Source organism: Diachasma alloeum, unplaced genomic scaffold (genome assembly GCF_001412515.2).
Source record: "Diachasma alloeum isolate Michigan unplaced genomic scaffold, Dall2.0 Dall_scaffold_00183, whole genome shotgun sequence".
Taxonomy (NCBI): Eukaryota; Metazoa; Arthropoda; class Insecta; order Hymenoptera; family Braconidae; genus Diachasma; species Diachasma alloeum.
Window position 1 is genome coordinate 2,432,777 of NW_021680349.1, and position 7,906 is coordinate 2,440,682.

The following is a 7,906-nucleotide window of genomic DNA, read 5'->3' on the forward strand; positions in this document are numbered from 1 at the left end:
ATAAACCGACAACTCGATTCGCACTGTCTGATGGACGCATCAGTTTAGTTGATATGTCCCCACTCCAGAGTTTTATTAACTCATTATCTTCAATTACTTTCACACAGACGAAGAATTGAGATGGGACACCGAAATGCAATGGTGAATACAATGTGAGACTTTATCCAATCAGATTAGTGTGTTAATCAATTTTGAGGGCAGTGTCTATTCGCACGCTCCACAGTAACTTTGACCGTTGATATACGGCACGTTTTCCCGTGGATTCAAGGTAATTTCTACCGTGGATATATGGGAGATCGTGAACCCTCAACTTTTACTTCTCAAATTAAATCTAGACAATTTTCGTTTTTCTATCCCTTAAAAAATTGTAATCTCATCAAATGTCCAGTGAAATCTGCAATTAATGATTTTTTCTCCTCAATCCCATGCCCATGAACTTTCATTTTTTTCCAACAGCGTCCGCAATAAAAGAAAGGCCTTACGATTTTCAGAACTCATTCCCCACTGATTTTTATGCTACATTTCATGTGCAGTTTCATTTGCCCCGACAAATAATTTTTGTTGCAGTACCGCACAATGTTACAGGCAATAATGTGAGACAGTTAGGCGAAGGCTGAGAGTGGCAGGCCACACACGAGGATGAAGCCACTGCCGGTACGCATCACCGACCTCAGTATCCCCAGGCATTGTGTCACGCATCTCAAATATTTTTCACCAATTTTTTTTATCAATCATTGGAGTTTCGACATTCTGCGCCAATTCAAGCTGACACTTGCGGCTTGCTCGCGATTCCGGCACTAGAATCGTAATTTTCCCCCGATCACCTCATTTCTCCGATTGATGAGATAAGCTAAATGCTAATAAAATTCCAATTTCACAATCCAACATGGAAAATAATCTAAATTCAACCATTTGAATGCGAGAACCGCCCAATTACGTATTTTGTCTAAATGTTTTCCAGAACTTTGAAAGTTCAATTGCCGTCATTTGCATAATCACCCGGTACCTGTGGAATTTTCATCGCCAACTGAAATGCGAGAATAGCGCGTTTTGCTCTGGAAGCACATGCTCATTTCGAAAAAAACATTCTCAATGTTTTTAACTTGAGTGAAATGTAGTTGCGGAATTTAACGAGTTTACAGATGAGGATCGCCAGGCAAGGTAATGGCATCTTTGAGTTTACATGTTGGCATACCTTGCCCGATATGATGCCAGTGGTGACCGGCAAAATTCTCGGCATTCGTGATCGTCAGTCGGTTTATAATCCAACTCAGAGTCCCACAATGATGACACGAACACCTATTTTCGGTGCTTTCGCGTCAAACACGGGGGAATGAGTTGGTTTCAATCATGTTCGGGGGCGGGCACAGGTGTCCATCTATTTTCGGGGTTGAGAATATAATCCAAGTGGGAATTTATTTCATATTGAATAAACGTAAGGCGTGAGTTAGGGGAAAATGATTGGTGCAACTGCATGGGGGATTTGAGGGGAGATCACTGCGAGAAATCGGGAAATTTTCTTCTGAAAAATTGAGGCAAAAGTGGAGGGGTTTTTTTTATTTGTCCATCGAACGCTACTGATTTTCATGAATAATTCGACTTAAATATTCACTAGAAATCTAAAAATTTACAAACAATGAATTTTAAAGGCTCTCAATTAGAAATTTCAATCGAAAATTTCCAGAAGTAAATGAATTATTTCTAAAAACCCCGCACTGAGAGAAAAATCTGAAGTTCGATTTACAATAAGAAAATAGTTGAGGCACTTTGGTGAACGATACGATTTTTTTTTTGTATGCGGCACGTAACATTATAGTAACTTCACAAGCGTAATTTTTGCAAATCAAAATGCAGTTAAACTAACCAAAGTTCAAAAGTAACCACGACAAATCTATCGTGAGCAGAACTATAAATTATTGTTGTAATTACTTCTCCGGCCATAGTTACCGTAACTCATGAAAAATTGTTGAGGATTTTTTGACTATAATTCGATGGTGATGGAATATAGTCAGAAGAATTATATTTTTCTCTCAGTGTGTAATTTTTCCAGAATACAATTTGTTCCATATGTTCAATGCTGGAGATTGAAGATTTTTCAAAATCCTAGATTCCGTGAATCATTTGAGCACATGGTGTTGTCTAAGGCTCGTAAAATATCCTCTGCAATGAGAATTTTTCATTATATTAAATCTCCCTTCAGAATTCCCTTTCGTAAACTAAAATTTTCCGTGATTTTCAAAACAAATTTTTATTCAATTTTTCCTTCGTATGTATCCTCCACATTCCATTGGAAATTCTCCACGAAATGTCTCCTAGTATTTTCCCATTGATTCCCATCCACATAGTAAACAAGAGGGATGAAGAACGAGGCCATCGTAAAAATGCCCACCGAAGCTTTACAACGGAAAAAATCTCACACGTGTGTGGTTTCATCTTGGGGTAATTGAAAACGCGGGTTGGCCAATACCAAAGTGTACAGTGAACGGAACCCACCACGAGATAGAGTCCATCCAAGGAAAGGGAAGAGAGAGAGAATAAAATAAAAAACGATTGAATAAGAGGAAAAAAAAGTGATCGACCGCCCGCGAAGAAGAGTGGGGCTTCCTATGTAACCGTTCACATTATATATTTCCCTCTCGTTTTTTTTGAAAAACCTCCGGTATGGAGCAAATAACCAACACGAACGATTGAGACGCTTCGTCGCTTCCACTCCTCTCTATCCCACCGCTCCCCGCTTCCCCTCGCCCCCTCTCGGTCTCCCTCTATCAATAATGCCTGTTTATATGTTGCCCTCCCACAAATGTTGAATTATCGCTACTTCGTATTATAATTACCGTGACGAGGAAGATATACTCACGGAACAAACGGGAATCGACGCGGCTCGTTAACGAACAAATTGAACCGTCAGAAGGTTATTTTTAACCCGGACTTTTGGTTTAAGAGGTATTAATTATATTAATTGGGGGGTTTGTCATTTTGGATCGTTTTTAATTGGCGGGGTTTCTATCCCTTTTGATAATTGATTATTTATCGCTTTGGTTGTTTGGTTCCTGTTAGAATTTTAGACATGTAAATTATTTATGAAAGATATCGTAATATTGAAAAAATGAAAATGTTTAACTATTTTATGAATCATCACAAATTCGGGGAGTTTCTAAGTTTTTTCAAAGGGAGCAGTGAAATGTGAAAATCGTAGGACATGGTGGATCGCTGTAGTCTATAATATAAGTTATGAGTCTTTTTTTTTAATTTATAGCATCTGAACCTGTTGGCTTATTCTGCTTAAAAAAAATTACATCATATTTTGCTAGAAAAAAAAAATTACATCGTATTCAGGTCAGTACAGCATCATATAGTACATTCTTCATTTTTAGATAATTTACTCGAGTCTTAAATACTTAGTCTGGAGGAGGCTAGAAAGGCGATTATAAGTCCTAATGTTTTTTTATTGACTTTAAAAAAAAAATTAATCTCGGAGAGTGGGAGGAAACCCTCTCTTTGTGAACCGAGTTATGAGTTTGGAACAGAGTCACAAATAGTTGAAATAGACACAAAAAAATCACTGAAGGATTTTCAAAAATGTTATTTTTTTGTGTACAAATTAATCCAGTAGCGAAGTGGTAAAACGATGTAAGTCAACTTAGCTCTTAACAGAGTTCTCAAAGAATATCTCCGGATCTAAGGGAGATAGCGAAATTTTTGTAATAACCTTTTTTGTAGAGAAAGTTGAGACCTATAAAAAAGGTTATTATAAAAATTTTGCTATTTGCCTTAGATTCCGAGATATTCATTGAAGACTGACCAATAGTCGAAATTGACTTGAATCGTTTTACCGCTTCACTGCTGAATTCGAAAATGGATTTTGAGAAATGTTGACTTTTTAGAATTATGTCGACTTATGGGATGATTATGCTACATATGCCCTTGAATGAAATCCATTGACAATTTTTAACATTTAGAATTATTCCAAATCATTTTACGTGAGAAAATTTAAAATTTGAAAAAATGAAAAATAATGGAGGTTATTCGTTGAAGATCACATGTAGCATAATCATCTCACAATTGAATATAATTGTAATATCTAGAGATGGACATGGACCAGCTGGTAATGACAGGCCTGAAGAAATACGCTCCTAAAAAAATAAATTCTTCTCCGAAGAAAATGATTCCTTCGCAAAAGTAATTTTTTTCCTCACTGCAGTATCCTACGACCTCACAAGATGTGGAATGCTCCATAAAGTCCCGTCTTTAGTGGAAAAAATGAGTTTAAAAATCCATTTTTTTCATTTCAGTAAAATATTTATTTATTCAAAAATTATCTAGAATGTTCACACGAATATTTGCACTTTCTCCTACATTTCAGTATCAAATTGCATCGAAATTCAGATTCCCACCTCGGATTATCAATGAATCTGGGGTTTAATCGATGAGAAATACCTTGGAATCGTACATAAAGTGTTTCCGTAAGATATTTCAAGAATTCTCATTCTCAAAATGTTGACAAGATCAAATTTCCCACCAGTGTGTTGCTTACGTTCTACAATTTCACTGAATGATCGGACATCTATGATATTACAAAATTCAATGAGAAGTTTTAACGATCGATGATGATACTTTTATTGCTCGTGAAGGCACGTTCCCGAGATGGTCCATAAACTCCGAGTTTTACGAGATAAAGATTGGGAACATGGGGGCCGCGAAGGTGATTCCAAGATGAATACGTAGTCGGTTTTTAGTAGTTCATAATTTTGAGTTATGGTTTATTGAAATCAGACGTGAATGCCCCGACACAATTCCTCATTAGCGTCAGGGTGAAACAGTCTGATGAGAATAATTACTTGTAATTGAAATAATTCAGTCCAAGGCGATAAATCCTCTTTCGAAATATTCGGATCCATTGTATCGTGCAATCTCATTCTAAATCGTTATTTCGCCACAGAAAATCAATTTGTCCACAATCAAATATTTTTGTTAATTATTATTGTTAAATTGATTTTTTAAATGAATCATTACAATTCAATTGTCTACCCGAGAGGTCATTTTTTTTGAGATTGTAAAAAATTCAGGAAAAAGCTTATTTTTTTAGATTTTCACCAGTTTGAAAAACATTATTTATTAATAGAAAGAAAATGTTTAGAAGAATGAAGGAATTTTCCTAATTATGGAATTCTCCAAATACTTTGATACACTATCGAATCATTTTAGCTGAAATTCTAAGGAATTTCGTCATTAAGAATTCACAATTCAATGAAACATCAATAAAGACTAAATTTCCGTTAATAATTTTGAGTTACGTTTTATCAAATTTAAACGTGGATGCCCCAACACAATTCCTCATCAACTTCAGGAAAAATAGTCTAACGAGAATAATTACTGCTAATCCAAATGATTCAATAAAGCGCGATAAATCTCTCATTTCGAAATAATCAATACCATTTCATCCCGCAATCTCATTCTAAATCGTTATTTCGCCACAGAAAATCAATCTGTCCACCACCTAATATGCGAAAAATCCATTAATCACTCGAATTAATCAAATAAGTGGAGTGAATCAGAATAAACTTAACTCCATTCATTTATTTCCCCCGAGAAGATTGAGATATGGAATGAGGCGAGTGATACGAATCGAGGCGCATAATTGTATCACTCGCAAAATAAAAATCTATACTTTTTTCTTCTCCTTCCTTGTTGTTATGAAAATGGTTCAAGAAAAATTGAAATTGTGCATTTCAATCGTGAATAATTCATGAACAATCGCCTCTCCATCCTCAAAATTATTTTTTTAATATTCCAGCAAATTAAAAAAAAATAGTTTTCCGCAAGTTAAAAAAATTTCTGTCTATTTATAAAAAAGGAATGTTTGAAGAAAAAATGGATTTTTCAGATATAAAAATATTTGGATACCTTGTGAACCAATTGTAGCTGAAATTTCGAAGAATTTCGTCATTGAGAATTCACAATTTGATGGAAAAAATTAATGGAAGCTAAATTTCGGTCCATAATTCTAAGTTATGCGTTATTAAAATCAGACGTAGATGCCCTGACGCAATTGCTCATTACTGTCAGGAAGAAACAGTATATTGAGAATAATTACTTCCAATTAAAATAATTCAGTAAACCGCGATAAATCCACTCTTTCGAAACATTCAATTCCATTTCATCCTGCAATCATGTTTTAAATCGTTATTTCGCCGCAGAAAATCAATTTGTCCACAAGCAAATATGTGAAAAATCCATTAATCGCTCGCAGTAATCAAATAAGTGAAGGGAATCAGAATGATTAATTAATTTATTTCCCCTGAGAAGAATGAGATATGAATGAGGCGAGTGATACGAATCGAGGCGCATAATTGTATCAGTGGCAAAATAAATATCTCGACTTTTTGTTCTCCTTCTTTGTTAGTATTAAAATGGTTAAAAAAAATTAGACCATTGTAATTGTGAATGATTCCTAAACAATCACCTCTCTACGCTAAAAATTATTTTTTACATCATAACAAATTTGCAGAAAAATGCATTTTCCACAAGTTAAAAATAAATCTATTATTCATATAAAAGAAAGGAATGTTGAAAAAAAAAATAGATTTTTGTAAACGTAAAAATATTTGAATATATTGTTAAAAAATTTTAGCTGAAATTTCGACGAATTTCGTCACTGAGAATTCACAATTTTACAAAAAAATCAATGGAGACTAAATTTCTGTTCATAATTCTAAGTTATGGTTTATTAAAATCAGACGTGGATACCCTGACGTAATTCCTCATTACTGTCAGGAAGAACCAGTCTATTGAGAATAATTACTTCTAATTAAAATAATTCCGTAAAACGCGATAAATGCCCTCTTTCGAAACCTCCAATTCCATTTCATCCTGCAATCTCACTCTAAATCGTTATTTCGCCACTGAAAATCAATTTATCCACAACCAAATATGTGAAAAATCCATTAATCTCTCAAATTAATCAAATAAGTGGAGTGAATCAGAATGATTAATTCGTCTATTTCCCCCGAGAAGATTGAGATATGGAATGAGGCGAGTGATACGAATCGAGGCGCATAATTGTATCGCTGGCAAAATAAGTAGCAACCAATTTTTTCCTCCCATTCCTTGTTATTGTTACACCACGTGTTCTTTCGTAACTGTGGAACAGCTTATAACAGCCCAATAAATTAGACGTGATATTTCGTAGTCTGCAGGTCAGGGTTAAGAGACGAGGAATCTTTATCTCCTGGCTTGACGGTTAATACATCGAGTGGACCCTTTTTTGTAATTCCGTGGATGCGATACCGCATTGAATTTCACTGATTACGAGTGAATAATCTCAACTCATCTTGGGGTTACTTCCATTTCCATGACTATTTTCTTTTATTTAATGGGTTGAGTTAAGTACTGATGGTTAATTTATCGCTTGATGCAAATCGTTGTATGCTAGTCGTGCGAGACGTACCTAGCGGTAGTTTGATGTCTGTCTGTCTGTCTGGCTTGATGGGCTTCATTATAATTAAAGGTGTATCGTGTAAAGAGTCAAAATAATGAAAAACAATTGAAATTTGATGTATAATTGATAAAAATTGGTGGCTATTTCTCTCTTTTTTGCTTTCGAGTCAAAGCATTGTATTTTTCAAATCTGAAATTTCCATTTTTTTGCGGTATGAAAACTCATTTAGGCCTCAGGCATTCGAATATGCTATCTTTAGGCCGTGACTATTCGCACCATTGCGTGAATCACTACCGTACAGTCCATACACTCCACGCATGCGTGAAGTTTGTGTGTTTCACGCAGCCGAATTTTCATACTGCTGTGTATTTCACGCAGTTGAAGTTTCATACTACTGTGTGTTTCACGCAGTTGAAGTTTTATACTACCGTGTGTTTCACGCAGTTGTATTTTTATACACCTGTGTGT